This window comes from Henckelia pumila, chromosome 3 (assembly GCF_033568475.1).
Source record: "Henckelia pumila isolate YLH828 chromosome 3, ASM3356847v2, whole genome shotgun sequence".
NCBI lineage: Eukaryota > Viridiplantae > Streptophyta > Magnoliopsida > Lamiales > Gesneriaceae > Henckelia > Henckelia pumila.
This window is the reverse complement of record NC_133122.1, coordinates 183,026,386-183,048,358: the sequence shown is the minus strand read 5'-3', so window position 1 is coordinate 183,048,358 and position 21,973 is coordinate 183,026,386.

Genomic DNA, 21,973 nt, shown 5'->3' with positions numbered 1-21,973 from the left:
AGTGAGTTATGTTTTTATTTTGAGAATAAAATTATTTGTAATCTTACCCATTTGATTCTTTATTTAGGCAACTGGTGTTGGAAGTAAGGCTAATGAACATGATAATGAGATGCATTCCACACAAGCAAGTAGTACTTCTAGACCAGTTAAACAAGCCAAGACAAAACACAAGGTATCTTTAAAGGTTAAATATTTTAGCAACTAGTAGAATTACATAATTTTCTGAAAGCAAATATGTTGTGTTTGGAGAATTTGAATGCAAGTACAAGGGGTGCATCAAACATGAATGGTGTGGGTAGCACATTTGCAATCACAAGTACTGCTAGTGCTAATGTAGATTGTGTTGGTAATGCCATGACTAGACAATTTGGAAGCACGACCAAAACTAGATCAATTGCAAGTACAAATGAAACTTCGTGTCAAGACACAACTACGACAAGTGCTAATGAAGATTGTTGGTACAAACTCAAGGAACGACAAGACAAAGAAGAAAAACTAAAGTATTTTCTATAGATCTTGAAATTGGAAGATCTTTGTGGGATTTATTTTGTTAGATTGGACTGGTATCGTACATTTGTTTGTATTGACATGAATTTGACTTAGCTTATTGGACTTTGTGGGAAAAACTGAAGCTGGACTTGTATTAGCATAATTTTGGCTTTATGTTACCGGCTCTAAGAAAAGGTCTTACTCACAATGTTTGTTTGATTTTAGTTTCTTTACTGTTTAAAATAGTTGCTTCTTTTTGTTATGATTGATGCTCTTTTAGATTTATTATTATGTTTTGGTCATATTTGTTGTGTTTGGCCATACGTGAAGTTGTTAGATGCTACTCTTGATTGTTTAATGAAGTTATAATATGCTACTCTTAATTGATTTTTTAAATTGTTTAAATTATTTGTGGGATGCTGCTCATCAATACAGTACATCTGTTCTTGAATATTACTCTTTATAATTTTTATTTTTTATCCAATATAATAATATTGCACATAAAAACAAGTACATAGATTATTTTTATTTGCAATTGGAATTACTCATTCGGCACAAAAAATAAATTCAACATCATTTTCAATGTGCTTGACCGAGTCAAAATTACACCAAAGAATCAACTACTTTCACTTATTTAACAGAGACTTCAATCAATAAAACCAGGAGCAACAAACAAGCAACCCAACAAATGTGCACATATTCATCACCGACATGGGACCACCAGATCTTGTTCCAACTTCCACGCAATTTTCATCGCCAAATTCTTTGTAATTGTCTTTGTTTTCATCACTATTGGGGGGTGCTCTGGGATTGATCTCTAGTACCCTGACTTTTTGTATCTTCTCCCACAAGACCAAGTTCAGGTAACCATGTAGCATAGTCTGGTTTGCACCAACGAAAAAAACCACACTGATTGTTCGAGCAATGGTAATAAATCATATCTTTTGATTTCTTTTCGCAGAAGTAACAACCCTAAAACCATCCATCTTTTGACAGGAACATAAAGGTGTAGAAGTGAATCTTAAATCATGTTAGGTTTCACATGTGTTCTCCCGCTTCTATTTGAAGACTCCATTTCGATCTTGTTTTTGTGCTTCCAAAGGCTGCTGCAAGTTTTGTTCTGCGAAAGAATGGAGCATGTGAATCCAATATCCCAATTTAGGAGACAAATTAAGGGGCAATTTTGTATATTTCTCGAAAAATCGTACAAAATATTGATTTCTAGATGCATTGTACGTGAGTGTTCAACAATCTCAACTAATAAAGGGTACACATGCTATTTTTGGAAATAAATTGGAGTCGGAAAGCCTATTTATTTTTCTCGGGGTATAAACGTGCTCTCTTTAAATTTTATAAGGGGGCGCTGTGCATTTTGCTCAATTTTTTTATATCTGATATAATATATAATTATCGAGTATCCAAATATGTGTTGCAAGTGTTGATATCAATAAAGTTGCTCAAAATTTATACCCAAAATTTTATCTTTTGTATTGGATCTACACTATACCAGATAGTGCTCAAATATCATATATTAGTACCATATTTTCAATATTTTGTACCGACCATTCGTAAAAAAAAATATTTGGGTTCAGGAGGTGCATACACATTTTTTGTGTGGATAAGGGAGTGCAAACACATTTTTTTTTCCTGAAAATGACTGAATGCAAATTTGAGTTTGGATTTGAGTATTTTAAAAAAAAATTCCCAATCAAATTAAATATTAACTATCATCTAAATTTATTTATAAAGTTATTTTGTTATATCATTATTGATAGGATCAGTTGAGGGTAACAGAACTGCTTTCTTGATACCACTGTAGCAGTTGACCTTTGAAACTTCAAGATTGTGTTCAGTTGAGGTTGGTCAATTGAACTATTTTCTTCTCACGTGTCGATGTTAATTTGCATACAAATATTATATGTCGAATGAGGCCAACTAACATATTAGAACTTATGATTAAATGGTTTTATCAGAGTAGCGAGTGAGTGAGAGTGCTTGATTAAAAGTAAGATAACTCAAATGTTTATTTCTGGATGTTAGAAGATTTCAATACTTCTACGTCACCTCTTCTTCCACCTCGAAAAGATTCACTCTAGAAGACTTTGACTATTACAAAACTTTGCAACAACCCACTCCAAGACTAGGACTTACACATTATCGCCTTTCCCAAAACTCCTAGACTCAAGAACTCAGCTCTCGACTGATTCTTGTTACAACGAGGTTTGCAGTACCTCAACTGATAAATACAGCTACAACGCTTGTATTACAACTCAACACTTAAGAACAATTTGATCCTACTGATCTGATATGTTGATATTCTCTCTTGTGTTCTTCGGCTCTTGATTTCTTCTTTGAAGTGAACATTGAGTTCCTTGACTTGAGTGTTTGTGGGTAAACTTAAGGTTTTCAGTTTACCTATGATAACTTGTATATATGCGCGAGTATTTTTCTAAGGATCCGAATGCGTTTTCAAGTGTCCCTTGATATGTATTTATACTTGGCAGGCAACAGCTTTTCCAAATTCAAATAGTGGTCGTTAGCTTGTATTTTACTCGTAAATTATCTGACATGATCGTACACTATTGTGCTCTGGCTTCTGCAATGTTGGCTATGTACGAAAAAGTCTATCCACAAGAGTTAGGTTGATTCAGTCTTGATCATGTGGTCTCTTGGATGATTCAGTCTAGCAATCGTTTAGCTTCAATTTGTTTGTGAGGCAGTTTGACTTTGAGAAACTGATTGAGTTTAGAATATGAAAAATTATTCAGTTTAGTTCCCTAAACTGAATGAAGTTTACTCATTTCTATGGTTGAGCTTCAGCCAAAAGTCAACTCAGTTTGTCTATGTCAGTTCAACGTCCGAAGCTTGTCCAGTTTATGTCATTAGCTAGTCTTCAATTTCGATTCTTGTCAAGAGCAGTTGGTCTCTGAATCAAAATCTCATTTGTTCAAATGATTTCCCTCTTTGTCTAGACTGTTATATCAACATCAAAACTATGAATTTTCCAACAATTTCTCCTTTTTTTGTGTTGATAAAGCTCTCAACATATAACTTTGTCTTCGGGCAAACTCATTTTTGAAATCTTCAAAAACTTGAATTCTTCAGTACTTGACTGGTCTTTAGTCCTGATCTTGTACTCTTCAGTTTCTGCATCTTCAATAACTTAACAGTTTGTTTCCCTTTTTTGAGTATAATATCCCCTTAATGGGTGATGTCTCACTGATCTCACTGATACAGAAGTGAGAACTAAGCTTGAATGCATCATCTACCTCGACTGATATTTTTGTTGAAATTTGATTTGCTCAATTTGTCTTCAATAGTTTGGGGTACAAGATTAATTTCATCAGATGACTTATTGCTACACGACTTCACTCCCTCTCAAAAAGTGAAATATTTGATGTTCTCTGTAAACTGGATTTTTGGACTTTGACCGATTTTCTTGGTATGACTCATCCTCTTGTTCTGATTTGAACCTCGATTAACTTTATTTTGTGAAAGCTTTAGTCAACTCAGTTTGTCTTTGGTTTCATTCAGGTTCCCAAAGCTATCTTTAAGAATTGAATTCTGTAACACGTCTTCGTTCCCACTCAAATGATGATTTTACAGTAGGAGTTATATTGGGAAACATGGTCTTTTCGTATTCTCATGAGTACTTGAAATGTTTATGAAAAAATGTAAACATGTGTGCGGCTCTTCATATTCTTAAAATGTCTATAAAAGGGATGCTCAGATCCTTTAGTTTTAACTACGATATCAGCAAAAAAATAATAGAAGATATCATTGAAACACGGAAGAATAAGTATGAGAATGATATTTCTAGGAAGACAGAGTCCGTGAAGGCTAAGGTGAAGATGTTGCAAACAGCTATTGCTCCTCTTCTTAAAGTTGAAGACCGTTGGCTGGAAAAATATAAGCAACGACTTGGTACTTCCAAGTCTGAAGATGTCTTCAGCTCTGAAGGTTCCTTCCTAATGATGCTCATAAAGGAGCTTCAGATGCTGAACAAGATCATTGCCACCCCAGAATTTTAGGAGGCTTCTGCTGGTGAGATGAGCACTTGGATGGGTTTCTGGATGATGGCGGTGGAATTGTAAATATATATTGTAAAGCATCATCTATGAATAAAATATATTTTCTACTAGCTCTGTTGTTTTTCCTATTTCAATTTATGCACATTATTACTTACAAATGATCGACACTTAACATCGTAAGAACATATCAGCAATTGCGAAACAAACTAAATTAATAAAGCTAAATAAGGCTTAAGATTAAAAAGATTAAGGAAAAGAAATCTTAGTCTTGAATCAAGATGAGTGATCTAGTTACGATCTTCTAGATTCGCCCTCACTTAAGTTTTCCTTTCAAAATTGATTTTCTTTCAGTTTCTTTCAGTTTCAGTTTGTGGTATGATGTCAGTTTGGCTCTCATGCTGGTAGCGCTTAGTCGTATCACGCCCAAATTAACCCAACTCAGATTAACTAAATCAACATGTAGTTACTAGAGTAAGGATCATTCCCACAAGAAAAGTAAAATTTATCGTGTTCTTAAAATTACTGAAAATAAATAAAAAGAGGTTTTTGGATTTTAAAATTAACTACCACAAATTAAAAGCAATTAAAAATGAATTTTACCAACTAGCATGCAAGATTTGGATTTTAACGAAGAAATCAATTGAAAACAAGCCTTGGTATCGGTCGACTACACCCTTGAAGTTATTCACTCGATCATCTATTCTCTAAAAATAATTAATTCTCATTGAATATTTATCATTGGAAATTTAACTCTTATCTCACCTTAATTATAGTTAATTAGACACAAGCGTTCTAAATTAACTCTTACCAATAAATCAATCAAGATACAAGCGATCAAGATTTAAATCTATGATAGCATTCAAACTAGTGAAATTGATGAACCTAGACAACACAAATACAAGTGGTTGTATTTAATCTAGTCAATCGTTGTTCCTACGAATTAACAAATTCACAAGCGGAAAATATTAATCATAGTTGCTTCACAAATTAGAGGGATCAAACAATTACGGATTTGATATATAATTTAGCTGTAGATTGTATGAGAGAATCATTAGGTGATCAAGCCAATAATTAAACACACAAGCATATCAATCAATTCCAAACAACTATTGATTCTCAAATAAAAATTAAAAAATGAAAATCTGAATTTCACAAGATAAATAAAACTTCAAGGGTTTGTCTTCCTCAACCAAGAATTAAAACTTAGCCATTAATATTCATGAATTCTCTAGAAAAATTCAAGAAATAAAATAAATCTAAGAACAAGAGAAGAAAAACCTAGCCGCCAAGATGTTTTCCACGTTTTCAGCCGTCCAAAGATTGATTCCTCAGAACTAAAAATCGAGATAATATAATATAATTAAGGCTAGAGTCCTTCTCAAGAAAGTTTCCTTTTTAAATTAAATTTTCTCCAAAATCCACGTCGCGCTCGATCGGTGAAAACTTGCGGATCGAGCGAGATGTTATCTGGTCCAAATCTCCTTCTTTTCTACTATGCCCTCTCGATCGGTATGAATTTGCAGATCGAGCGGGACATGCTATGTTCAACATCTTCTTTGTTTCTCCTTGTTCCCGCTCGATCGGTAAAAAGTTGCAGAACGAGCGGGACATACTCTGCCTCAATCTCTCCTCGCATACGTGAGAAGCGTTGTTCCAATGCGCTATGCGCTTCTCAATAGCGCACAAAGGGCTTCTCCATAGCGCTAACGCGCTTCAACCTTTTCTTCTCCATTCCATAGGTAGAGCTCTTTCATAGCGCTATAGCGCTTCAATTCTTTCTTCTCTCTTTGGGTAGAGCCCTTCGTTAGAGCTGTTTGTTTGTAGCTCTAAAGAATAGCTCTACTTCTTCCATCTTCTTTCTTTGCTTCTTTTCTTCAATTCTTTTGATCTATTTTTCTATTTTCCTAAATCAAAATACAAACAATGATTAGGAACTATAAAATGAATTTAATCAATGTAAATTCTCCTAATCATAAAAATTAACTCAAATAAATATAGGAAAATATAACCACATCACATGTAGAACTGATTCTTTGATTTCTTCAGTTCCTGTCACCCAAAAACACAAAACCAAACTAGACTATGGTACCCAAATCTAAGTGGGTCCTCGATGGATTATTCATTTTTGAATCCAGACTTTGATTAACCAAACCGATCTATCATTGACTATATCCCATAAAGTTTGTGCTTTGTGTCTCGTGTTATTGTGAGGTAAATAATGTGCATTAAACTGAGAGTGATATGTGTGATAAGTGTTGTGCTGTGGGTGATGTGTTCGTAAATATGCTTGTGATGCAGTGTGTGATTTCATCTTCTCCACATCATGAATCTCTCTGTATCCTTTTGGATCAAGCCTTCTATAAGGTCTACGGTTGCGTTGTTCCGTCATAGAGATGTGTTTGGTTTTATTGGATTTCCAGTCTTGCTTTGAACAAGAGCTCTCTGGCGCATATCCAATTCAAAACTTCCGGACATTGTTCTAAATTTCTACAGTTTCATCATTCCGTTGAACAAGAATACTCTGTTCATGTACCAAACTGGGTTTGAAAAAGTGAATGTATTTTCCTTTGCACATATTCAGTTTTGGTTTAGTACTAGTCTCAGTTGGTCTGCAGTTGTAGTGACCCGCACCGTGATCACATACTAATCAGAATCTTAAGTATGCATTTAACTTTATCAAATAATTCAAAAATTAAACAGCGAAAAACTTAAACAACAATAAAATATTGTTTACAACCATATCGAATAAATGCAGTGTATTAACCCAAATACAACAGAAACAAAAAGCCTAGACAAAGCCCTGCTGGTCATCCAACTCCTAAGCCCTCCTGGAACCACCCGCATTGTCCAGCCGCAGTCCTGCCCCATGGAATAGGGTGTCCAGATACAACAAAGTACGGGACGTGAGCATGATAAGCTCAGTACGAGAGTATGAGTATACAGTGTTATGTGTGCATGTATGTAAATGAACTGGGTATCAAGACTCTCAGGTCAAGAAACAAGCTCAAAGACCGGGCCCAGGGTATATAGCACGCTGCGCCGTCGCCTCAAGAGGTGACTCATATACCCAGTGGATAATGGTGACCTGATAATAGTACAAGTGTCCAACCATAACGGTGACCTAACACAAGACTTATGTATCCAACCATCCACAAACTCGTAGGGTGAGCGCCCTACTACAGGATAACTCTAAGGTAAAGGCTCAATATGCTCATGTATGCAACATACAATCATGACATGCTGTATATAAAGGCATATAAAACATGCAATCACATAATCCATGCAAGCACATAATACATGCATACTCAATCTGGATATCTCGAATAATACTTTCGTATCTCATAAACTAGGCAAGCTAGACCAGCACTATTTCCAAGCCTATAATCCGCACTACAATGCAAAGTACTCATGCATTATAATCTTATTCTAAAAGTCTTAACTACTCTATAGCATACTCCCTATTTACTATAAGGAGCCAGAGCTATACATACGTCTGTTGTCAGCCCGCTGATGACGACTGCCCCAGAACTTGGGCATCGTTCCGCCGCAACCCCAGAGCACCTGGCCAACTTCCGGACCAAGACTAGGAAGGCTGGAATCACCCCAAAACACCTAGAAAAGCCTAAGAATCGAGAGAGGAGAGCTTAATGGTGTGAAGAAAAGTGAGCCTTGGATGGCCTATTTATAGGCGGAGTTCAGACGGTCCGAACTGGGTTCGGATGGTCCGAACTGACACTTGTCCGATCCAAATAGACACCTGGACCCTGCTGAGTTCGGACGGTCCAAACTGGGTTTGGACAGCCCGAACTGACTCGGATGCCCCGAACTGGTCCGCACGCTCCGAACTGTTTTGGTCCTTCCGAACTCATTTTGGACCCCCCGGGACCTATCCTATCATTTTCGGACGTTCCGGATCTGATTTTCCACTTATTTTCAGCAAATAAGGAATCCTTGAACATGTTTTGAAACTTTTAAAATTATATTTTATTTTCTAACATTTTTAAAACAATTTAATCTTGTAAAATGGAACCGGGCTACTACATTCTCCCCCTACTTAATATATTTTGTCCTCGAACAATCTTAAGTACTGAATGCAGTAAAATACTGAATAAACATATTTTATTCATACTGATTCATTTTACAAGTTACAATATGAAAATACAACAATTCAAAATAGCTTTGGATAATCTGTACTCATACGACTCTCAAGTTTCCAAGTGGCCTCCTCAGTGCCTCGGCTTTGCCACTAAACTAGAACAAGAGGAATGGTATTGTTGCATAACACCTTATCCTTATGACCTATGATACGCAAATGTCTCTCCACATATGTCAAATACGATTCCAACTGTACCTCAGACAGCTGTAAGATATGAGACTCATCTGCCACATACCGTCGCAACAGTGAAACATGGAACACGTCGTGGATACTAGACAAATACGACGGTAAAGCCAACCTGTAAGACAAATCTCCAACACTTTCCAGAATCTCGAATGGACCAATGTACCTAGGAGATATCTTACCCTTGAGACCGAATCTCAAAATTCTGCGAAATGGGGAGAATTTCAGGAACACTTTCTCTCTCACTTTGAACTGCAAGGGCGCTTGACATTCGCATAGCTAGCATGCCAATCCTGCGCAGTCTTAATTATCTTCTTGATATGTCCAACAATATCAGTAGCCTGTTGGACTAACTCTGGTCCCTCTAACTGTCGCTCCCCCACTTCTTCCCAGAACAGTGGAGTATGACATCGTCGCCCGTACAACGCCTCAAACAGAGACATCCCTATACCGCGATGGTAACTGTTTTTGTACGCAAACTCAGTTAATGGCAACTGATCTTTCCAAGCTGGACCAAAGTCCAAAGAACATGCTCGCAACATGTCTTCAAGAGTACGAATCATGCGCTCTGTCTATTCGTCAGTCTCTGGGTGATATGTTGTACTCAATATAAGATTAGTACCCATAGCGCACTAAAGACTCCCCCAAAACTTGGATGTAAACTTGGGTTCTCAATCACTGACTATGCTCACAGGCACTCCGTGCAATCGAACAATTGCCTAGATGTACAACTGTGTCATCCTATCAAAACTGAAGTCTTGGTTTATAAGGAATGAAATATGCTGACTTGGTGAGTCGGTCCACCACAACCCAGATAGCATCACAATTCCTCGAGCTTACCGGTAAATGGGTCACAAAGTTCATCGTGATCAACTACCATTTCCACTCAGGAATAGGTAAACTATGAAGCAACCCTCCAGGTTGTCGGTGCTCTGCCTTGACCTACTAACACGCCAAACATCTAGAAACATATAGATACACACTCCTCTTCATTCCTTTCCACCAGAACCTAGTACGCAAATCCTTGTACATCTTGTTGCTTCCTGGATGAATACTCAACTTAGAACAATGAGTCTGGGATAAAATCTCCTCTCTCAGAGTATCATCCTCTGAAAAAACAATACGGCCAGATAAACAAAGAAAACCATCTGACTGATAATGAAATCCAGACGAACTATCATCCCTGGCTAAACGAGCCAAATGCTGGGTCTTCGGATCAGCCATCTGAGCATCTTGAATCCGAGAATACAAAACAGGCTCAGATAAGATCGCAAACATCTGGATACTCTGCATAGCTTTCTTATGCTTGAAGGTATACCCTGAAGAACAACAATATTTAATAATACTGGTTACAGAACCAGTCTGGAGTGCAGACATTTGCACCTTGCGACTTAAAGCATCAGCAGTGAGATTAGCAGCTCCTGGATTGTACTTAATTTCACAGTCATAATTCTTAAGCAAATCCATCCAATGTCTTTGTCTCATGTTCAATTCCGCATGAGTAAACAAATACTTGAGAATTTTGTGATCTGTGAATATTTCAAATCTCTCGCCATAAAGATAGTGACGCTAGATCTTCAATGCAAATACAATAACTGCTAACTCAAGATCATGCACTGGGTAGTTATTCTCGTGAACTTTCAACTGTCTAGAGACGTATGCAATAACATGCCCATTCTGAGTCAGGACACATCCCAGTCCCTGAAGAGAAGCATCCGTGTACACTACATACCCTCCAGATCCAGACGGCAAAGCCAGCACAGGCGCAGAAGTCAACCGTCTACGAAGTTCACATAAATTCTCCTCACATTCTAAGGACCACTCAAAATTCACGCCCTTTCGAGTAAATTGTGTCAAAGGTCGAGCTCACTGCGAGAAATTTGCGATAAAGCGACGATAATATCCTGCTAAACCCAGAAAACTACGGATCTCAGCTACCGTCGTCGGACACGACCAGTTCATTACTGCCTAAATATTGATCTGATTACAGATACTCCATCCTTGGATATAATGTGGCCAAGAAATACCACCCGATCCTGCCAGAATTCACACCTACTCAATTTGGCGTACAACTGTCTATCCCTCAGAGTTTGCAATACCAGCCTCAAATGGTAAGCGTGTTCATTCACATCATGTGAATACACCAAGATATCATCAATAAATACGATGACAAACTTGTCTAGAAATTCTCGGAATACACGATTCATCAGATCCATAAATACAGCCGGTGCATTAGTCAACCCAAATGGCATTACTAGGAACTCATAATGCCCATACCTGGTCCTAAATGTTGTCTTGGCTATATCCTGATCTTGGACTCTCATCTGATGATATCCGGATCTCAAATCAATCTTCGTGTAAACCGCAGTACCCTGCAACTGATCAATCAGATCATCTATACGAGGCAAAGGATACTTATTCTTGATTGTTACCCTATTCAAATGGTGATAGTCAATACACAAACGCATAGACCCATCCTTTTTCTTCACGAACAGAACAGGCGCTTCCCAAGGAGAAAAACTGGGATAAATATAACCCTTGTCCAACAGATCCTGAATCTGCTGCTTCAACTTACTCATCTATGACGAATCCAGACGATACGGTGCTCGAGAAATAGGCGAAGTCCCTGACATCAGCTCTATGCCGAACTCAACTTTGCGCACTGGAGGAAATCCTGGAATCTCATCTGGAAATACATCTGTAAATTCATTCACAATAGGAATAACTTCTATACCAACACTTCCAGCGAATGTATCAACTGCATAGATGAGGTAGACTTCCGCGTCAGATTCCAAAGCTCGACAAGCTTTCAAAGCTTATACCAATGGAATCTGAGGTTGCGCTCCCTCACCGTAAAAGAACCAGCTATCATCGCCAACCGGATGAAATTTTACCAATCTCTAGTAACAATCCACTGAAGCTCGGTATGTAGTTAACACATCAATTCCAAAAATGCAATCGAAATCTTCTATTGCTAATATCATGAGATTCACCATCAAGACATTCCTTTCAAACTCTAAAGGGCAACCCATCACTAGACGCTTAGCTGACGCAGACTGATCTGTCGGGGTAGAAACAACAACCACTGTGTTTAGTGAAATGTATGGCAACTTATATCTCTTAACAAAACGTGCAGATATGAAAGAATGAGATGCACCAGTGTCAATGAGTGCAAAAATAGGTATATCAAATAACAGGAACGTACCTGCTATAACATTCTCATTCTCATCCACTGCCTGAAATTGCCTCAAGGCAAAAACTTGGCTGGAAGCACGAGTTTTCAAATTAGAACCCCCTGTCGACTTTCCATGTGGTCTCTGCTGCACTGAAGCCTGAGAAACAGAACCTGAGCCAGAACCAGCTCCCCCGACTTGTGGACAATCCTTCTTCAGGTGACCAATCTCTCCGCATCGAAAACACTCCCCTGAGGTCTTTCGGCACCGGTTGGAAGGATGATTCCCACCACAATGCTTGCAAGGACCCTGATTCTTTCTGCCAAAATGCATCACCTCCCCGGATCCTGAGGAAGAAGAAGTAGAACCAGACTTCTTGAACGACTGAGCACGGGGACCCAAAGAACTTGCGGGTCTAGATGAGTAGAAGGATCTGTTACGGCGGATGCTGTCCTCTGCCTGGTGACATTGGCTCACTAATCCCTCATAAGTCATGTCATCTCCCACAGAAACTTGATCATGAATCTTCGGATTAAGGCATTGGAGGAACATATTATACTTCGCCTCCGTGCTATCAGAAATATGGGGGCAATAGGGCAGTAACTCAAAGAACTTCAACTGGTACTCATCGATCGACATCGATCCCTGCCGCAAACCCAGCAACTCACTTGTATTCGCTTGTCGGAGAGCAGGAGGAAAATACAACTTATGAAAAGTCGTGCGGAATTCATCCCGGGTAGCAACTCCTCGGGCTGCAATAAAAGGCGCAGACGTAGAATCCCACCACTTTCGAGCTCGTCCTTCTACCAAGAAATCAAAAGTCTCCATCCGCTGCTCCTCAGTGCATCAGAACTCCCGAAAACAAACTTCCATACGTCGTAGCCAGTTCCCCGCATTATCCAGTGACTCTCCTTCGACTAAAGGTTTCGGACCCATCTGCATAAACCTATGCATGCTGAAACGCCTGTGATCATCATGGTGATGGTGATGAAGGCCCCGACAATGCTCCCGATCGTCTTGATCACCCCAGAGTCCACCTATGATGTCGTGGCTACTCTCGTTACCATGACCCGCCATCTACACGATGATTAAAGTTTAATCCCAATTTCAACAATCTATATCCCAAGATTACTATGCATGCTCTGATACCATAAATTTAATGACCCGCACCATGATCACCTACTAATCAGAAGCTTAAGCATGCATTTAACTTAATTAAATAAATGAGAAATTAAACAGCGAAAAACTTAAACAACAATAAAATATTGTTTTCAACCATATCGAATAAATCCAGTGTATTAACCCAAATACAACAGAAACAAAAGCCTAGACAAAGCCCTGCTGGTCATCCAACTCCTAAGCCCTCCTGGAACCACTCGCATTGTCCAGCCGCAGACCTGCCCTATGGAATAGGGTGTCCAGATACAACAAAGTACGGGATGTGAGCATGATAAGCTTAGTACGAGAGTATGAGTATACGGTGTTATGTGTGCATGTATGTAAATGAACTGGGTACCAAGACTCTCAGGTCAGGAAACAAGCTCAAAGACCGGGCCCAAGGTATATAGCACGCTGCGCCGTTGCCTTAGGAGGTGACTCATATACCCAGTGGAAATGGTGACGTGATACTAGTACAAGTGTCCAAACATCACAGTGACCTAACACAAGACTTATGTATCCAACCATCCACAAACTCGTAGGGTGAGCGCCCTACTACAGGATACCTCTAAGGTAAAGGCTCAATATGCTCATGAATGAAACATACAATGTATATAAAGGCATATAAAACATGCAATCACATAATCCATGCAAACACATAATACATGCATACTCAATCTGGATATCTCGAATAATACTTCCGTACCTCATAAAATAGGCAAGATAGACCAGCACTATGTCCAAGCCTATAATCCGTACTACAATGCAAATTACTCATGCATTATAATCTTATTCTAAAATCCTTAACTACTCTATAGCATACTCTCTATTTACTATAAGGATCCAGAGCTATACATTCGTCATTTGTCAGCCCGCTGATGACGACTGCCCCAGAACTTGGGCACCTTTCCGCCGCAACCCCGTAGCACCTGACCAACCTCCGGACCAAGCCTAGGCAGGCTAGAATCACCCTAAAACAGCTAGAAAAGCCTAAGAATCAAGAGAGGAGAGCTGAATGGTGTGAAGAAAAGTAAGCCTCAGATGACCTATTTATAGGAGGAGTTCGGACGGCCCGAACTGGCCCGCACGCTCCGAACTGTTTTGGTCCTTCCGAACTCATTTTGGACCCTCCGGGACTACCCTACCATTTTCGGACGTTGCGGATCAGATTTTCCACTTATTTTCAGCAAATAAGGACTCCTTGAACATGTTTTGACACTTTTAAAATTATATGTTATTTTCTAACATGTTTAAAATAACTTAATCTTGTAAAATGGAACCGGGCTACTACAACAGTCCTTGTCGCTAAACCCGAGGCCAATTTTGTCTCTTATAGGCTTTTGTGACTCTTGCAGTTCTGTAAACAGAACTGAGAACTTATTACAAGTTTAAATCAGTTAAGTCATCCTCAGATTCTCTGATTTTAATTGCTTGTTCTATGATGGATAATCGATTGTAATCAGCCATGAAGCAGTTTTCTTCATTTATATTCGTGGATTTTTCTGAGAAGCAAGGTTATTTAATGAGCTCGATTAATGGACTCCTGCTCTCTTCAGTTTTTGATCTCTTCATCTCCTAGCTCGATCAACTAATGCCAAAGATTCTTGGTTGTAGAGCATGCTTCAACAGTCTTGGTGGTTCAGTTGTAAACAATTGTGTACCAGAAGCTCATAGAGATTTATACAAATGTGTCCATTTTGAGATAAGTTTAGAAACGATAAGGAACCTCGCTCTGATACCACTTGATAGGATCATTTGAGGTTGGCAAAACTTCTTTCTTGATATCACTGTAGCAGTTGACCTCTGAAACCTTAAGATTGTGTTCAATTGAGGTTGGTCAACTGAACTGTTTCCTTCTCGTTTGTCGATGTTAATGGACAAACAAATATTAGATGAGGAATAATTCCAAATAACATATTAGAACTTGTGATTAAATGGTTTTATCGGAGTAGTGAGTGAGTGAGAGTGCTCGACTAAAAGTAAGATAACTCCAATGTTTGTTTCTGGATGTTCGAAGATTTTAATACTCCTACGCCACATATTTTTTCACCTCGAAAGGATTCACTCTAGAATATTTTGATATTACAACACTTTGCAACAGTCCACTCCAAGACTAGGACTTACACACAATCACCTATCCCAGAACTCCTAGACTCAAGAACTCAGTCCTCGACTGATTCTTGTTAGAAAGTGGTTTGTAGTACCTCAACTGATAAATACAGCTACAATTCATGTATTAAAACTCAATACTTAAGCACAATCTGATCCAACTGATTTGATATGTTTATATGCTCGTTTGTTTTATTCGGCTCTTGATTTCTACTTTGAAGTGAACTTTGTGTTCCTCGACTTGAATGTTTGTGGGTAAACTAAAGGTGTTCAGTTTACCTATGATAACTTAAAACAAGAGGCACAAAAACCTGCCCAAAAACACGAGGCCTCTGATTGGTGCTTGATCAGCTAAATCGGTGTGATATAAATCTACTGGCAAGCGTACCAGGTCAAGTAATAGTAAAGTGGAATGAAAGTCCAAGTATCGATCCCACAGAGACTGCAGTTAATTCTCAAAAATTAATTATTTAGCTTAATTTAGACAAAATCATAAAAAGCAATTTGATTTAAATAAAATAAGAAAATAAAATAAAAACTGCTTAAGAAATAAGAATACAAATAACTAAAAATAAAAATAATTAAAACAAAGACAACCAAGACACACGTAGGTACCGAACAAATCATGTAACAAGTAGTCGATTCAGGACTCAGATTTAATCTTAATTCACAGGAATTTTCCTAATTTGTTCAAAGGACTATTTCTAGAACAATCAAACCTATTCAAATATTGATGAACTAATCTTTCGTAATTCTAATCAAATTTGAATGCATTAAATATTTGTGAAAAATTCAGTTTACACCCAAACCGCACACTGAAACCAAATTCTATTTCTAGTCGGTTTTACAATATGATGATTATCAAAGTGATCAAAATCAATACCTTCTCTGTCGACTTGGAATCGATTAACATGCAAGAAAACAGTTGATCAGACTATTCATAAGAAAAATATAAATCTGAAAATCAATAAAATAAAATGTACTCTGAAAAATCTCAAACAAACATCCAAGTTTTCTACATAAATTTGTTCGGTCCAATCACGCCGTCTTGGCTGAAAATAAACTACTCAATAATTAAAAACAATAATTCAAAAATAAAAATAAAAAGAAGAAAAGAAAAGAAGAAATCTTCTCTCCCAAACCTTGTAGCCGCATCCTCTGTGTTTTCTGCCTTCTGGAACTTCGGAACCCTAAAAAATATGTTATATCTTCTATTTATATGGTCCGGAACTTGTACCAATTAATTTCCTTCACAAAGTAGGACTTTTGGGAACAAAACTGACGCCGAAAAACATGCGCGTGCGCGGAATAGGCCTCGCGCGCGTGCAGCATTAAAAAACAGAGCCTGAACATGCAACTCGCGCGCGCGCGAGCTCCATTCTCGCGCGCGCGCAACACTAAAATTATGCTGCAAGCGACGATTTTGAAAAATTCATATCTCGAGATCTAGCCGTCGGATCAAGCTGAAATTTAGACAGAAGCTTTAAAACATCTTGAACTTCATTCTGAACGGTGAAGATCGGATTCGATTCTCTCTAAGTTTAAATTTGATTTTTTGAACAAAGCTGCTCCGTAATTCACTCTTCAACAATTCATTTTCCTACAAAATTAACCCGAGGAGTGAAATGCACATACATGCACTAAAACACATAAAAATACATAAAATTAATATGAATGCAAATAGATAAAAACCTATCACGAAAGAATGCACACAAAATGCACTTATCAACACCCCCATACTTAAACCTTGTTCGCCCTCGAGCAAGACATGCAAAAACACAATATGCAAGCAACGACATAAGTAAGAATGAATCATGAACAACATAGCCTCCGATAAGTTTCAAATTCAACAACTAAAAACCACAAAAACTTCTGTTTGTTCACAATACACTGTCAGTTTAACGTAAACATGTGTGTGTGTCATGTCATTCCAGTTTCATGCAACTTCAAAAGAATCCATCCTAAGAATGCTTAGCGACCTATGACAATTCAGTGCAAGTATCACAATCCAGCACTCCGTCATCTCAACAATCCCAAACAAAAACATGCACTTTTTTGAGATTAATTACGTACCTCCGGATTTTGCACCCGGTATTTTTAATAAGCCCCAATAATTACCCGCAAACTTAGCTATAACTAAGATATGATTCGGATTTCAATCCCCTCGTCTATAGCCCGGATGGAGCATCAATCTCATTTAACCCGCAAACTTAGCTATGTAACAATGATTAGGATTTCAATCATTGTCCAAGCCCGTATGGAATTGTTATTTATAATTTTCAAAATTTTTAACCCCATGAGATCCGCATATTTAGTCAAGAACAGAGATTAGGATTTCAATCTCTGCTCGTAACCCGGATGGAGTTAATTTAATTTTCAACAAAAGTTTTTTCAAAAATTTTATAGGTACGCCCAAGATCATACATGCAATGTCTAACAACTATCAAGAATCCAAAGCACTATCATGAACAACAAACACCTATTGTTGTGCAATGGTCAAACAAAAACGAACATCATCAATTACATCGCTACACTACACCAGTCTAACATGTGTGCTTAAAATATTCACGATTCAACCAACAGTTTCTCATGTTCAATCAAAAGAAACATTATTTTTCAAAAACAAATTTTTGTTTCACAACTCTATCATCATCGGCCAACATTCATCATTCTACTTATTCACACAACACAAACACAAAACATAATGATATGCATGAATACAAACTATATGCAATAAACTAGACCAAATGAATGCAAACAACAACACAAACAAAACTAATCTACCCCCCATACTTATCCAAAGCATTGCCCTCAATGCTTCAGAACAATGAACAGAATGCGAAACAAACACATAATGAAAACAAAAATAACACTCCCATGGTTTCGTATTTGTCCTTTTCCTCTTTTTTAAAAGTCCAACAGCAACTTCTGGTGGCGGGGCAATATACTGCACATATAAAGGCGACAGGTAGGCATTGGATTAGCAAAAGATAATAAAAATAAAAAAAACAATAAAAAAATAATGAAAAGAGAACACTGGGTTGCCTCCCAGTTAGCGCTAAATTTATAATCTACAGCCCGACTAAGCAGAAGCAACCATCAAAGAGCGGTTGCTACCCATAGTAAGAATCATACGACTCTACATATGAGTCTTGATTTCCTACGCCCTCAAGCTTGGCGTGATATATGCATGGGAAGCTCGTCGGTCCAACAACACTCGGCATGAACTTATTATTTTGGAATGAGACTCCGAATCTGAGCTGAAGCTCATAGAGGATGCAATATTGTGGAGTCGGCGTCAATGGCAAGAAAGAATCTTCTAACGGTATAGATAGAACGACCATTGACGAGGCAAAATATGTAGCCTTGTATGTTTCTTCCTCCTCCATTGTCACTTTTGATTCATCCTCACAAGAAGATTCCTCAAAAATTATTTCCTCATGCTCTGGCTTAATTACTTCACGCTCTTGGCAGATCTCAGAAAATGGTTCTCTATGAAGCACAATCTGTTCATCCAAAAGACTCAAAAATTTGATGCGGCTTTCGAAGAACTGGTTTGTCTCTTCCTGCCTTTTCACAAAATTCTCCAACTGAGCCACATGATCCTCAAAATACCCTACAGACTCTTCTTGATGCTCCAGTGGTTGGTTCGCAAAATTTCTGGAGTTGAATTCTGGAGGATATTTGTGACTCCAACCTTGCAATAAAGGATCACAATGCTAATGGTAGTCGAAATCCGCCATATCATTTAACAAGTGCATCGCACTGTTTTCATCTCTGTTGAACAAGTGACTGCCAGTTGCAAAAGCTCCATCATCTACCCAACTTCTTGTAGTCTCATCCAAACCACCGTAAAAAATCTGAGTGAGCGTGTAGTTCGAAAAATTATGGCATCTAAATATGTTCACCAAATCATTGAATCTCCCCCAAACAACATAGAATGGCTCTGAGTATTGTTGGCCAAACCTTGTGAACACCTGTCGATGATCCATCTCCAAGTATCTCACAAGTAAGAAACAATAAAATTAAAAATAAATAATAAAAAACTAAAAATAATAAAATATCTAGTCTCAAAAAAATAATCTATCCTAATATTAACTAAACAGTCCCCGGCAACGGCGCCAAAAACTTGACAGGCTAAATCGGTGTGATATAAATCTACTGGCAAGCGTACCAGGTCAAATAATAGTAAAGTGGACAGAGAGTCCAAGTATCGATCCCATAGGGACTGCAGTCAATTCTCAAGAATTAATTATTTAGCTTAATCTAGACAAAATAATAAAAAGCAATTTGATTTAAATAAAATAAAAAAATAAAATAAAAACTGCTTAAGAAATAAGAATAAAAATAACTAAAAATAAAAATAATTAAAACAAAGACAACCAAGACACACGTAGGTACCAAACAAATCATGTAACAAGTAGTCGATTCAGGACTCAGATTTAATTTTAATTCACGGGAATTTTCCTAATTTGTTCAAAGGACTATTTTTAAAACAATCAAACCTATTCAAATATTGATGAACTAATCTTTCGTAATTCTAATCAAATTTGAATGCATTAAATATTTGTGAAAATTCAGTTTACATCCAAACCGCACACTGAAATCGAATTCTATTTCTAGTCGGTTTTACAATATGATGATTATCAAAGTGATCAAAATCAATACCCCCTCTGTCGACTTGGAATCAATTAACATGCAAGCAAACAGTTGATCAGACTATTCAATAGACAAATATAAATATGAAAATCAATAAAATAAAATCTACTCTAAAAAATCCCAAACAAACATCCAAATTTTCTACATAAATTTGTTCGGCCCAATCACGCCATCTTGGTTGAAAATAAACTACTCAATAATTAAAAACAATAATTCAAAAATAAAAATAAAAAGAAGAAAAGAAAAGAAAAGAAGAAATCTTCTCTCCCAAGCCTTGTAGCCGCCTCCTCTGTGTTGTCTGCCTTCTAGAACTTCGGAACCCTAAAAAATATGTTATATCTTCTATTTATATGGTCTGGAACTTGTACCAATTAATTTCCTTTACAAAATAGGACTTTTCGGAACAAACCTGATGCTGAAACACGCGCGCGCGCGGATTAGGCCTCGCGCGCGCACATCATTAAAAAACAGAGCTTGAACATGCAACTCGCGCGCGCGCGAGCTATATTCTCGCGTGCGCGCAACACAAAAATTTTGTTGCGAGCGACGATTTTGAAAAATTTATATCTCGAGATCTAGACGTCGGATCGAGCTGAAATTTGGACATAAGCTTTAAAACATCTTGAACTGCATTCTGAACGGTAGAGATCGGATTTGTATCTATTTAAAAATAAATTTGATTTTTTGAACAAAGCTACTCCATAATTCACTCTTCAACAATTCATTTTCCTATAAAATTAACCCGAGGAGTGAAATACACATACATGCACTAAAACACATAAATATACATAAAAACAATATGAATTCACACAAAATAGATAAAAACCTATCACAAAATAATGCACACAAAATGCACTTATCAGTGCTCCCTATAGACTGTCCCTGAGACCTCTTCGGAACGGAAGACTGAGAACCAAAATCAAACGCTGATCCTTCGGCAGCCTGCGGGCAATCTATCTTAATGTGGCCAACCTCGCCACAACAAAAACAAGCTCCTATCCTACGACACTTCTCAGTCGGATGACAACCTCCACAAGTTTCACATTGACCCTGGATTTTCTTCTTCCCAAAATGGTGAACACCACATGAACCGGAACCAGAAGAGAAGAAGAGACACCCTGCTTCTTGAAAGAATGAGTCCTCAGACCCATATAAATGACTGTTCTTGATGAGAGAAAAGACCTGTTACGCCTAAGACTGTCCTCCGCCTGACGACAATGGCAAATCAAACCCTCGTAAGTCATGTCGTCACCAATAGAAACACGATAATGGATCTTCAGACTAAGACCCTAAAGGAAAAGATCATACTTCACCATGTATCTGGCAGCAATGTGTGGACAATCCAAAAATAGCTCAAAGAACTTTTGCTGATACTTGTCAATAGACATCGTGCCCTGATTCAGACTCAGCACCTCGTTTGCCTTCTACTGTCGAAGTGCGGGAGGTAAATATAGCTTCTGGAAGGCTGCGCGAAACTCTGCCCAAGTAGCTACGCCTCGCTCGGCCACGAAAGGTGCAGACGTGGACTTCCACCACTTTCGAGCACGCCCCTCCACTATAAAGTTAACAGTCTCCATCTTCTGTTCTTGTGTGCACTAAAACTCCTTGAAGCAGTTCTTCATGAGCTCTAACCAATTCTCCGCATCCTCCAGAGACTCGCCTCCAACCAAAGGTTTGGGACCTATCTGTATGATCCTATGCATAATAAAATGGCGACGATCATCACGATGGCCTCGGCGATGCTCACGGTTTTACTCGTCACCCCAGCGTCCACCCCCACTACCGTGACTCTCATCATAGTCCGCCATCTGATAAAAGGAAACAATGATTATCCCCAAAACTGTATTTATAGATCTCAAATTCAGTGCATGCTCTGATACAAATAAATGTAGTGACCCAGATCGGAATCAACTGCTAACAGAGTTTTAAGCATGCAATTAAATATCAAAACGTAAATAATTAAATCCAGCGAAAACTTAAACCATAATACAAAATCACCGGCAGAACAACCGGGC